The sequence below is a fragment of the Dermacentor variabilis genome, chromosome 11, assembly GCF_050947875.1.
Source record: "Dermacentor variabilis isolate Ectoservices chromosome 11, ASM5094787v1, whole genome shotgun sequence".
NCBI lineage: Eukaryota > Metazoa > Arthropoda > Arachnida > Ixodida > Ixodidae > Dermacentor > Dermacentor variabilis.
Genome location: NC_134578.1, coordinates 56,572,852 through 56,584,844, shown reverse-complemented (window position 1 = coordinate 56,584,844; position 11,993 = coordinate 56,572,852). Strand labels below are relative to the sequence as shown.

The window sequence follows — 11,993 nt, the reverse complement described above, 5'->3', positions numbered from 1 at the left end:
GATATGTAGGCTGTTCGACTGACTCAGACTGATACTTTGAAATTGTTATTTCTGAAAATTATTCATGGGTGCTCAGGATGTTGTCTTTTTATATGTTTTAGTTGTTCCTAGACAACTTCCTCGTTATATCCCTGTCCATATGCTCCCCGGTAAATGAAATGCAAACACCCCGCTGCTTCTACCCAGCCTACATGACAGGAGCCAAGCCATCTCTAGGCATGTACTTAAATACTGCCTCCAACGTGTTAACTATGCCTGGTTCCATCTCCTGGACCATGTCTTGTGCCATGTCAAAGCAGCGCCTTTGTTTATTATTATTTTTTATTTTTTTGCCGTAACCTGAAGCATCAAGCCGATCCCCTTACACCTCCTACAGCACAGATGTGGCCCTCTCCCACTTTTTTATGTACCTCACGGTAAAAAAGATTGTTGCTCTGATGTGTAACAAGGCGTAGTTAGGATATTGGAGGCAATCTTTAAGACTGGGTTGGCGTACGTTACGAGGGGGGGCACGACAGAGGAGCTGCCTCGCTCGAGACCTGTGCAGCAGTTCCTTTTGCAACAGGACTAGATTTACAGATCAGAACTCTAAAGAAAGAAACGAAAAGACAAAGTGTGAAAGAACAATTTCATCCATGCAGCGCTGACTGGCCCCATTCTAGTACTCAAACTGTCCCTCACCCCCAGAGTTATCCACACTTAAGGCTTTAAAACGATGTGTGCGCAAGGATTTTTTGTCAGAACAAATTCTTTGCAGACATGGGTGTGTGTGGAGGTTTTCACAAAGAGTATGTTGTGGGGAGGTGGCGAGGGTGTAGGGAGGGGGTGCAGGGAGAACCCACCCGCTGTGCCCCCGCCTGCTTTCCCGCACCTCAACATCTTACCTCTCATTATAGTTCCACACAGACCCCCTCATGAAATTTTGCAGGCATCTCAAACGGAGCTACTCAAGTCTACTTCAGCATAAATTAGAAAGTAGGCGAGTTGAGCTTCTTATGCAATGCCTCATGCAAATGACACGTTCCTAATTAGCTGTCCTTCACAATAATTTAATATATTTAATGGGAGACCGCAAAACATGAGGCAAGATTTATGTGTTATGAGTTTAGCAGGTGTTAATGGTTTCCCACAGGCCTATATGCTTGCAGGTCTGTTGACTTTTGAAATTTCGCAAATCAATGATTGCCCTGCAAATCACCCTTGCATACCTTGCACTATAACAATAACACACTTGTTTCTTACAAGTCATGCTGCCCCCCATGGCACACTAGCATAAAACTAATGTTGTAAAAACAGAACCTGATATCTTATCTGACATGTTCTTGATCTGACTCAAAAAAAAAAAAAACTGTTCTAGTCCTACACCTTTTCAGCTGTGCAGACGCGATAATGTTACTAACAGATCTAAAACTTCTTAAATATCAGAAAGCATGAGTTCCGAAAACAACTTATGGATGTCAGAAGGGTTCACACAGCCAAACTTTCAGTTTCTTTTCACGTCTAACAGATGGGCAAAAAATAATAATAAGCTAAATTTGTGGGTTAGAATTCTGGCACTGTAGCTACATGGAGAAAAATGCTAGCCATTACATAGTATTATATATGTATAAGCCATCAGTAATGCCTACGGTGGCAACTCCATGCTACCAATTTCGACACCAGCTCCTTCTGAGATGGCCAATTTTTAAAGCATCTGCCAACTGTGACAGAAGAGTGCTCATTTATCTAAGCGTTCCAGTTGAAGAATAAATATACATACAGTCATTGTCATTCGCAAGTGATGTTCACAGCAGTTTTCTAACATTTTGCACGACATTTCGCCGTATCGAACAATGATTCAGGAAAGGTGGATATCGTGCTTGCTCAGCAAGAATGCACAGGCCACGAGTTGCTTAAGCGACTGCGCGTCAAACTAAACGGCTGCAGTGGTGTTAGCATGGCACACCTAATATACTGTCGTATTGTTCACATATCAATCTCCTTCCGTCAAAGCCAACGGATAACAATGGGTTCGGCATTCATGCAAGTTCTGACTGATCGTGAACAACGTACGTTTTCCTGTCTCAGAAACGCGCTCTTCACTCGGCATTGTTTCTCCGCGACTCATTTAATGAAGCAAACATAGCCCCGGGAGCATTCGTTGCAGATTGCTTGTTCGGTGTTTGCCAGTTACGCCACTCGCTTAGACACGCCAAGAAACTAAACCCGTGCACTTCCCGGCACAAACTTCACAGGTGCTACTGCAAACTTACAAGACTGTGCTTGCGTTTCATCCAACGGAATGACCCACTTCGTTTTGAGGATTGACCTGCCTGGCACAAGGCGGCGAGCACTGCGCTAAGCGCGAGATTATGCATATCGGCTCGTTGGTCTAGGGGTATGATTCTCGCTTAGGGTGCGAGAGGTCCCGGGTTCAAATCCCGGACGAGCCCGTTACTTTTTTAGTTTTATTTTGCAATTCCACATAAAGTGCACTGAGAGTAATAACTCACCATGTGAAATCAAACTTTTTTGTGTCCCTCTACTATCGAACCGACGTTTAGAAACAGCAGGCAACCGGTTTGCATGGAAAACCTCCTTGAGCGACGGCCATACCAAGGTGGCTCGTTGGTCTAGGGGTATGATTCTCGCTTCGGGTGCGAGAGGTCCCGGGTTCAAATCCCGGACGAGCCCAACATTTTTTTTTTACTTTTTTATTTTGAAGATTGGCGGCAGTGTGAATAACACAAATCGAGTTTCATTGGTGAAAGACATACCAAGATTTGAGCGAGAGAGAGGGAGAGAAATCACTTTATTTGCACCCGTCAGGGAGTATGGGTGATCGGGGTGAGACGCAGCTCCCCCTTTCACCGTCGACCTCCGCCCCCTGGACGTCGGCCGGAATTAGTTGGCTTCCGGCGGCGGCCTGGGCTTGACCGATGACTTGTTTTTGGGCTTGTTCTTCCTGGCTACGGAGGGAGGATTCCCATGACTGTTTATTTCCATGTAGACTGTTGAGTGCTGGGCAAGCCCAGAGCATGTGATTTAGGGTCGCTATGCCTTCACAGTTTTTGCATTTGGAAGAGTGCACCTCAGCTCGCCTTTGTCGCCCACTACTACTGCAGCGTAGTGCCCTTCTGGGTTCTCTGTCGCATCTGTGTACACTACCCCTTGTTTTTGGAGGAGGGAGCATTGGAGTCTTTGGACTCTGCTTCTCCTGCGTTCCTCGTTGTGTATGGGGTGCATGTTCCTTGGGAGGGGGGTATTCTTAACCTGTTGGTAGAGAGAGAAGTGGTTCTTGTGGGGAAGGAGAAAAGGCTGGCGCTATTTTCTGCAACCCATGCGGGAGCACGGCGCAGCGCCAGCAGGGTGGAGGGGATGAGGTTAAAAGAGAGAGAGGGTAGGAGGGAGAAAGGTAGAGGGAAACCTGTTGGTAATTTCTTTGGGGATGGTGGTTATCCCCTCTCGCGATTCTGGGCTCTGGTAGCCCAGTTTCCTAAGGATGGATCTGCCCGTTTTTCTGCCAGGTAATCTGACATATCGTGCCGTGAGTTTCGCCTCACACATTTCCTCTAGGGTGTTTGACACTCCTAGGTTGAGGATCTTCTTGGTTGATGTGCATGGTAGTAAACCTAGGGCTGTTTTGACACCTTTCCTGATGAGGATGTCTACCTTGTCTCTCTCTGCTTTAGCTGTCTTTAAGTACGGGATAGCGTAGGTGATTCGGCTAATGATGAAATCCCCGCATTTTTGTTTGCTATACTCTTGAGAAGCCTGCAAGTTTGGTTGGTCGTGGCTTCCAGTCTGTTTATCGTTTCGGTGTTTCTCCCATTTTCTTGTATCCACATAACCAGTATCCTGAGCTTGTCCACCCTTGGGACCGGGGTGTTGTTGACCAGGAGCAGGATATTGACCTGCTGCTTGCTCATGATTAGCATCTCAGATTTTTCCGGCGAGCATTTTAGCCCTATGGATCTCAAATAGCTTTCCGTTTCCCAGATTGCCCTTTGTAGGATGTCTTCTATTTGGCCATCGCTCCCGCCTCTGTCGACCCAAAGGGTGAGGTCGTCAGCGTAGAGAATGTGGCAGAGGCCCTCTAGCTTTCTGAGCCTCTCTGGCAGCCCGATCATTGCAATGTTAAAAAGGTTAGGGGATAGCACCGATCCCTGCGGTGTTCCCTTGTTGCCTAGCTTAATGTTTTTCTCTTATTGTGCCCCCAATTTCTATGTTCACCGTTCGGTCCGTGAGGAAGCTTTTGATATAATTGTATAGCTTGCTTCCTACATTTAGGTGATTGAGGTATGACAGGATCGCTTTGTGTTGGACGTTGTCAAACGCTTTGCTGACGTCCAGTCCCACTATGACTATCGAGTCACTAGTGGTCTTTTTCAATAGTTGTTCTTTGAGTTGTAGCATAACGTCGTTAGTGGATAGTTGTTGTCTGAATACAACCATGCTTAGAGTTCCTTACTTTCCAAGTACCCGTTGAGCCTGTTCTGTATGACGTGCTCCATGAGCTTGCTTACACAGGGGGTTAACGATATTGGCCTAAGGTTCTCTAGTTTGAGTTCTTTCCCTGGTTTGGGGATGTGGACTAGATTTGCTTTCTTCCACTCCCCGGGTATCTACCCCCGCTCCCAACACTTTTGCATGAATGCTGTTAGTTGCTGAAGAGAGTTGTCATCGAGGTCTCTAAGCATCTTGTTCTTGACCCCATCTGGGCCAGCCGCGGTTTTTCCTCTGAGCTTGTTTAAGGCAGCTTGGACCTCTCTTATGGTGATTGCTTGGTTTAGCTCTTCGTTGTTTTTTCGTCGCTATAGTCGGGGAATGTTTCGGTGTACGTTTGTTTCCCCTATGTTCCCCCTCTTTTATCTGGTTGATCATATCCTCTTCCGACCCCTGGAAATTGTGTGTTAGTCTTTGCATTTTTCTCCTGGTCTCTGCTTTGGTGTTGTCTGGGTCCATGAGGTGCGAAAGCGAGGCATGGAGGCAAGAAAGCTACAGGCATGTATTTCGTTGACGGAAAAAGCCAGTCACAAAAGACAATTAGGAGATTCACACCACAACGACTCTCTTGTCTTTTGTGACTAGTTTTTCCCTTCAACTATGTACCAACTGGCCTGGATTTCAACCCTTCTTTGTATTTCAAAGTTCGCCATGAGCAAAAATTTTGGCAGCACTTTAACCAACTATAAGCAATTTTTTTTCTGAGCGAGCCCGTATCGCATGCCGGGCGTTTTCGTTCTGCATATATCACTGAAAGAAATGACCCAAGCAGTCGAGTGACTATTAATTTCATCGTGGGTGGGTGTTTCCTCACCGTCGCTCACGGAAGGCCGATGCATCTCGATACTGGATGTCAACCCTGAGCGGAGGCACATCTGGACGATTGCGTAAGCGACCGATGGTTGGAGGAAGCAATTAGGTCAGCACAACAGGCCGAACACTGTGTGAATTCACGACAAACACGAACTGATGTGGTAGCTATGCAGTGGCGAGAAAAATAGGTTCAAATGTGACTCAGCACTAGCGCCGCAGGCGCGAGGATGTCTGTCCGACGTAAATTCGAGGCAGAGTTCGGACTGGTACATGTTGCAGAAGTCGCGGGGCGCGGTAGCGCTGAACTTAGCGTCACAAGTTGGCGGCTGGACGTCAATTAGATTTATTCAACAGTGTTTTTTACTAACTGTAACAATGTGTCATCATTTCGCATTAATGGCGGCGCCTCCCGGACACCAAAGCGGCAACAGGGACACCATAGATAGAACCCGGACTGGTCAGTGGGTTGGGGCTCGCCAAGGCCTGCGCGTGCCAGGGGTGTATAAGCTCAGCTGTCCGCCCAATTTCTAATGCGAGCACCCCCTGGCACGCTTCGGCCTCCGCGGCCCCAATGAACCCACGGGCAGCCCTGCTTCCAGCTTTCATCCCCCCGCTACCACTTGGGTGCCCTGGAGATCCTAAATTTGCTAAATTTCAGCCATAACAACGGTTTCACTCCAGAAACAGCATCGAACCAGAAACTGAAATTGTTCTTCTGTGGCAAAGCTCCTTTCCCATGACAGAATTTCATGTGGTTTTTTCATCTCTGTGCATGTACGCTATACGCATTGTGATGTACCAATGTACTGTTTCATGCTACACAAATGTGTGCCGTTTTATTTTTCGTCCTTTCCTTCATTATGTAGCGCTTTTTCCTTGCAGTTTTTTTCATGTTTGTACGTCTCCTTTAACATGGGTCTATCGCGCAGTTAACAAACTTCTTATTTCTATACTTACTTATTCTTACTGTTGTCGACAAGTTATTGCTGCATTACTATTACTATTACTATTTGCTTGTGGTTTTTATGTTGCCATGCCAAAAGTGTTCTATTTCTTCTATATTGTACTCAGGGGAGCAGGGAACTAGTCAAGCTGACTTGTCAGCTTCTTTTGCCGCACTCCCACACTTCATGAATGAAATAAAGATTATTATTATCATCATCATCATCATCATCATCCTGTGTTGCCTGCTTTATATTAACCTCAGGTGCTCTCCTAAGGCCTCCGTTTGCCGGTTACATGTTACCTCCTAGAGCCGTGCTTTTAAAAACTCCAATCTATCGTCGCGACGAAAAAAGCGACCCGCGACTTACACAACCCCTTGCCCCTTCAGTCAGAACATTGCCCTTTCATAAGCAGCGATCACCAAATGGGGCGTTGCTTGCCCACTGCCTCACCGCGCGGGCAGCCAGCGACAGAGCGTAAACTCGATCACACTCCGCAATTCGTCGGCATGTCAAGGGGACAAACGCATACAACACGCGCTTACAAACCTCCTCCGTATATAGTGCCTAGACACAGCACCAAAAGCTCCCAGATTTTCTCTCACACGCCCGCTCTTACGCCTGCGCACAAACGGCTGGCGATCCCTCTAATGAACGTGTCTGCTGTCGACGAATGTGCAGAGGAGGTTGCGCTTCGGAGGATCCGGGTCGGGGTTGCCCTCACTCCTGCCGTGACTCGGAAGTGGCCGCACTTTCGCCCGTTATATCCTCGCGCCCTGGGTGTCCACTCTGCAAGTCGCGAAATGCTGAAGCCGACACCCACCACCTGCTGTGGGTTTGCCCTGCACTGAAACCGACGAGGCTCCGGCACCTCGCAGCAGCGGAACTTTCGCCGCATAATGCGAGCGATTACACTGCTTGGACGCAGCGACCACATTATCGATCCCTCTTGGACTTCATTAGATCAGCAAATCTTTTTTCATTCATTTAATAATCCTTGTTCACCCCCATCCCATACCACTGAATAAAGGGAAAATCAAGACATCCACCCGTTCGTATCAATTACTACAAAGGAAACCCATACGGGTTCCTCGAAAGAAAAGCCTCATAGTTGAAGAAAAATTCGTCCGAGTCTGGGACTCGAACCCGGGACCACCGCCTTTCCGGGGCAGCCGCTCTACCATCTGAGCTAGCCAGGCGGCTAGCAGATGGCAGGGCGAAGTCGAATTTGTCGACAACACGAAGCAAAGGCACGAGTTTGACTCAGTAGTTCTGCAGAAACCCGCAAGGCGGAGAGAAGTAATTAATAAAAGCAGACATCCACCCGTTCGTAGCAATTGCTACAACGGAAACCCATAGTGGTTCCTCGTAAGAAAAGCCTCAGAGTTGAAGAAAAATTCGTCCTGGTCCTGGACTCGAACACGGAACCACCGCCTTTCCGGGGCAGCTGCTCTACCATCTGAGCTAACCAGGCGGCTAGCAGATGGCAGGGCGAAATCGAATTTGTCTACAACACACGAAGCAAAGGCAAGTGTTTGACGTAGTAGTTCTGCGGGAACCCGCAAGGTGGAGAGAAGTAATTAATAAACGGAAAATCAGACATCCACCCTTTCGTAGCAATTGCTACAAAGGAAACCCATACGGGTTCCTCGAAAGAACTCCGCAGAACTACTACGTCAAACACTATATCACTGTATGCCCTGAGGCATTTACCCTCGCATTAAAAAAATGACTGGGACGAGGCCACCTCAAGTAGCGAAATGAACATCCAGTCCACGGCCGTCCAGAGGGCCCATGACAGAGCAGAGAGGCTGGGCCTCCCGATTCCAACATGGGAGCAGCCAGCGGTGAGCCGGGGACCACAACGGGTCTCTGCCGGCTAGTACCTCCGGACCTCAATAAAGTTCTTTGTCTGTCTGTCTGTCTGTCCCAAGGAACTCAACAGGATGCACTACAAGAAGGGGTGGACCGTGCTGAAATATATACCTAAAGACTTGCGGGCTCTGTTCCGAACCCTGTCATCGGAGCAGTCGTCGAAATTGAAGCGTTTCCCGCAAGGTCATCACAGCACACCGTCGCTGCTGTTGCCGACGGTCCACCGTAACCTAGGCAACCTAGGTCACTGCATGCTGGCGCCTCAACGAACGCTCGTCCTACGGCCGGCGCGTCCGCCGGTTTTCCCGGAAGCGTCGGGAGCTTTGGATAGGCGAAACATCGGGCGTGGGCAGTAGTCACGTGAGTGGTGGTGGTGGCATAGCCGAGCTAAGTCACTGCCAATTTTTGAAACAGGCAGGCCAACACCTAGAAGATCGGGATATTCTGAAGCTATGCAGTTGCGCGATGAGAAAAGGATAATCCCAGAGGCAGTTCGACAGTACATTTCTGTAACCCACATTTCAAGAAATATGCATCCAAACAACCAAGAAGGAAGAAGAAAAGCCGGAGTAGAGATTCGAAAAATCTTATGGCCGAAATCGGAACACGCGATACAGCAATACAGCGAAATAAGCGGGAACTCCGGCCCATGCGATCAGCGTCGTCGACAACAAGGGTAAAGAGAGAACGGCAGCTAGCATCTTAACAAGAGAAGCGGATACGGCAGAAGAAACAGCAATCACCTTGGCCATCTCAACCTGTGAGAGATATCAATAATACTCACAGATTCACAATTAGCTTGCCGGAATTTTTTCAGAAAGACGCTGAAACGGCAAAGTAGAACCTACCGAAAATATACGTCGTTTGGCCTGCGAGGATACGAGACGCTGTTGTAGGAATGGGGCAGCCGACGCCTCCACCCGAGCTCGCGTTCACCGGGCTTTCTCACAGGACGTACCAAGGAGAACGCATGAAGTCCCGAAAAAGTACACTGATATTCTGCAACACTAAAAGATATACAGAAGAACTTGCCCGCCACCTCACCCCTGCCTACCTAGGAAAGAGGCAGAGATTGGAAACCAACAGCTACGTCCGCGGCATCCTATTGCACCGAACCTCACCTATTCGTCATTCACACTTCTACATGTACTGTAATGTCCCAGGCAACCTTTATTATATAGCATGGGGATGTGTCGGAAAAAATGGCAGCGTGTGACATTTAAACACTAACCAAAGTGCAGCAGGACGCCAAGCTATCAGACCCGGACCCGTAGAGACAGCGCAGCCTCAGCTAACGGGCACGAGTGATGGCCACACCCCGCGGCATACCTGGAATAAGGAGGCCGCCCACCTAGGCCACAGACTGCGCTTCATCATCATAAAGGTGTATTCTCTCTCTCTTGAACATTATCATTGCCCCACGTGGCACATCGCATCGTCTCCGAAGTGTTAAACTTTAAGAGGAAGCTTTAGCTCAAGTGCTCCTATCTAAATACATGTAAAAGGAGAATTCGTTTTTCTCGGCAACCACTGCACCAAATTTGACGAGGTTTGTTGCATTTAAAAGACAAACTTAAAATCTAGTGACTGTTGGTTTCGAATTTTTCAGATAGATTGTCAATTTTTTATTAAAAATTGGCAAAAATCGAAAATTTTCAAAAAACGAAACTATCAAGTATACAACATTGTAACTTAACCACTAAAAATGATAATACATTTCTGTGAATTGCATCTAATAGTACATCTAAAGCGGACAAAATTGATACGTTACACATGAATATAAAGAAATTTAATCATAAAGAAATACAACTTTTGCAAAACGGTTGTAACCAACGTAACAAATTCACGTAAGATGTAAAATGACATATTGAATTTGTCCGCTTTGAATGATCTAATGGATGCCGTTTACAGAACCGCGATATCGGTTCTTGATGCAGAGCTATGAATTTATAAACTTCGTGCTTCTATTTTTTTCAAACGGTCAAATATTTGAAAATCGTTTTAAGAAAATTCAAGCCCTAAATCGAAATTCCGCTTCCAACAGTCACTAGAATTTAACTTTCTCTTTCAAATGCGACAAATTTCATCCAAATCGGTCCACGGGTTATCTCATCAAAACGTTTTTGCGTTTTACATGTATTTGAATAGGCCGCGTCAGAGTTGGGCCCGAGCTAAAGCTGCCTCTTAACTGAATTATGGGGCTGTATGTATTTCCCTTAGTTTTAATAAAATTCTATGTTTGCATGGTATACACACATTTGCATGGTATACAGCAGCAAGGCCACACTTCCTTGTTGTATCTCGCCTTACAAGTGCGCGTTCTAATGATCTCGCGTCGACAAGTAATCAGTTACCCTTTGAGTTATCATAAATTGTTTATTGACTCATTTTGTTTTTTCCTCTTATGTTGTTACTCACAGCTTGTTTCCTTTCCATCGTCGCCACCCATGAGGCGGCGATCTCAGCCTCTCTGACTTTCCGCTTGACGGTCTTCGTTGGCGTGTTGCTCACCACACCGGTCGCATAATTGCTGGTAAGCCTCCTGGCTCTTTCTCTCCATTGTGAAACGAACGCTCGCCTGTACGGGAAGCGCGGAGCCGAGAGCCATCTGGTTGTGTTGCAGAAGACCCAGCTGCATTCGCAGCAAGGCCATCACAGCGCCCGGAAAGCCGGGAGAAAAGGCAAAGCAAGCTTCGCTTTAAAGGGACACTGAAGCGAAACAATAAATCAGTTTAGACTCACAAAGCATTGTTTGAGAACTCTGCAGGCAGTCGTTTCAACAGGATAGTTCGATTGTTAGGTGAGAAAATGAAGGCGGAAGTATCAGTATTTGAATTTCGCGCCGAGAACCCGACGCCGGTACGTCATGGTGACGCAGGGATTGCAAGGTCATCATCATCATCAGCAGCAGCAGCAGCAGCAGCAGCCTGTGTACGCCCACCACCAGGGCAAAGACGTCTCCCATACTTCTCCAACTACCCCGGTCATGTGCTTGGCATATTGTCCCCGCAAACTTCTTAATCACATCCGCCCATCTAACTTTCTGCCGCCTCCTGCTACGCTTCCCTTCTCTTGGAATCAAGTCCGTAACCCTTAATTACCATCGGTTATCTTCCCTCCTCATTACATGTCCTGCCCATGCCCCATTTCTTTTTCTTGATTTCAACTGAGATGTCAATAACTCGCGTTTGTTCCCTCACCCAATCTGCTCTTCTCTTATCCCTTAACGTTACACCCATCATTCGTATTTCCATAGCTCGTTGCGTCGTCCTCAATTTAAGTAGAACACTTTTCGTAAGCCTCCAGCTTTCTGCCCCGTAGGTGAGTACTGGTAAGACAAAGCTGTTATACACTGTATGTTTCGAATTTGGGCTGCGTTGACTGAGTAAAAGTTCCCGAAGCTTGCCATGTTTGATATCTGGTTCCTTTAGAACACAATATAGTCAATCTGTAGCGCAATATACTTAAGCAGGCCCTATACGATGTCAAAATCCATGACGTCACTGCGACTATAGGGGCGGGAACTTCAAGGAGGCGTCTCCACCAGTCTTTCGTTCTTGAGCTTTTTCTGGCTTAGCACGCGTCTTATCGTGGTAGCAGTTGTGTTTTTGGCGTCGTAGAAAGGTAATTTACTGATGCAGAAGAAATGATTTTTCTCTTTAGTGTCCCTTTAAGAATAAAAAAAAGGTGCCACAAATACCACTAAAGCATCTGCAATAATCAGGGACCTAACTGCTACTGCACGGTGAACGGGTACACAAATGTGCAACAGGGTTGGACGTTAGCAGCCCTAAACTGACCACTCATGCGGAAAAAAGCTAATTGCACGTTTAGCAAGAAATTCCTGGACAAAGGTCCAACATGCGCCAGGCTAGC

General features: G+C 47.1%; 2 non-coding genes across 2 annotated transcripts; both read left to right on the top strand.

Moving 5' to 3' along the window:
- Positions 1-2,360: 2,360 nt before the first annotated feature.
- Positions 2,361-2,432, top strand: TRNAP-AGG (transfer RNA proline (anticodon AGG)). The gene has a single exon. It is a non-coding gene; the product is annotated as a tRNA-Pro (tRNA).
- Positions 2,433-2,601: 169 nt separating this feature from the next.
- TRNAP-CGG (transfer RNA proline (anticodon CGG)) lies at positions 2,602-2,673 on the top strand. The gene has a single exon. It is a non-coding gene; the product is annotated as a tRNA-Pro (tRNA).
- Positions 2,674-11,993: the final 9,320 nt, after the last annotated feature.